This window comes from Amphimedon queenslandica, unplaced genomic scaffold, assembly GCF_000090795.2.
Source record: "Amphimedon queenslandica unplaced genomic scaffold, v1.1 AMPQUscaffold_4347_Cont23673, whole genome shotgun sequence".
NCBI classification, from domain to species: Eukaryota; Metazoa; Porifera; class Demospongiae; order Haplosclerida; family Niphatidae; genus Amphimedon; species Amphimedon queenslandica.
The window spans coordinates 1-1,515 of record NW_003555340.1 but is presented as its reverse complement, the minus strand read 5'-3'; the positions used below and the strand labels follow the sequence as shown (position 1 = coordinate 1,515).

The 1,515-nt window shown below is 37.3% G+C and overlaps 1 long non-coding RNA gene across 1 annotated transcript; it reads left to right on the top strand.

Moving 5' to 3' along the window:
• Positions 1-351: 351 nt before the first annotated feature.
• LOC109592676 (uncharacterized) lies at positions 352-1,220 on the top strand. The gene is made up of 2 exons (XR_002190487.1): positions 352-793; positions 843-1,220. It is a non-coding gene; the product is annotated as an uncharacterized LOC109592676 (long non-coding RNA).
• Positions 1,221-1,515: the final 295 nt, after the last annotated feature.

The window sequence follows — 1,515 nt, the reverse complement described above, 5'->3', positions numbered from 1 at the left end:
TACACTGAAGCTTGAGTGTTTTACGAACGATAAAGTGTTTCAAAAACAGGCGACTTTGTGTACCTCTAACTGGTTGCAAAATGGCTTTTTGGAGACAAAAACCTTGCTGCAGGTAGCTCTAAAAATTCTATGTGGAATAGGCTATATATCAAAAGCAAGCGCTATCCTGGAGCAGCACAAATTTCCTTCGAAATCCTGCCAGAGCAACTTCACCAATGGAGGAGATGGGAAATCAATCAAAACACTGATGGTTGTCACGTGGTAACCCAACCTGCATTTCCTGTTGCTACGCCCCGTTGCCAATCCCTTTCATTTACTCTATTATCTATGACAGGACTCTAGGAGTATTCGTTTTAAAAATTACCATAAATCAGAATGCTGTCAGTTTCTCTTATTACTACACTTAAATGAAGTATTATAATCAATGTTTGCAAAGCAGATGTTAGATGAAAGATAACTGATGTTATCACTGAGAACCAAGGAGCATACGACGATGCAGGATAATGGCCGATCTTACGAAATATCGGACGCGGTTATTCATTGCAGCATAACTTTAAGTATAAGTCACTAAACTTTCTTGAATTTTTGTATATAGTAGGGCTAGAGTGTGTCTTTAAATCAGTGCATAAATGACCTAAATTGGCAATGTATAGGATGAGAAAAGTGCGTCCGAATATAGGTGGAGTCCGATCATTGATAGATTACTCTAGATCTATGTAGGAGTGGCTAGGAAAAGATGGAGGCAGATTTGAGTGAGGAGGTAGAGGAAAATGAAGTCTCATCCGTACAAAGGGTAAATTTGCAGGCAATAAGAGGGATTGTAATATTGTTCATTTACATAGGTAGTATTCCTTATTGAGACGCTTATAGCGGACAGTAGCAGCCAGTGTGCAACATCTCCTCATTTTGAGTACAGTAAAGACGAGATTGGAAAGTGTCATCACAGTATTGGAAGATAATATTAATCCTAACGAAGTGGCTACGGAACCGGTACCGGTTTCCATTTTCAAGGTCTTATAGAACCGGCATGATCACGTGGTGCCTAAACCACGCCCATTTTAACGAGCTAATTAAATAGTAATTATTGATTAATCATTATCTGAAATTAACTTCCTTATTTTCTTTCTTTAATTTTGTTTATCTCACAATTATTCATCATTGTTTCTTTGAATTCACTCTTTTTATTGTTATAGTTTATCAAAGTACTTTTTTAATCCAAATATTTTCAACAACACACATCACAGAGTAGGATTAGTGTGGCACTTCCTACAAAACCAATATCTTGTTTTGGGCCTATCTTTTAGACCACAACATTTCAGGTGAGTCCATAACAAGCAATGATCACAGCCAATAGATGGAAAATTCTCCAGATCTTGATGACAGCAATTACAATAGTAAACATGTGTCTTCTGTTTTTCTTGTACCACGTTTGTTACACACAGCCATGCATCAGTAGTAAAGAATGGTCTAACAAGATGAACGTCGACATTTTCATCCAGGACTCCTTCATGTATT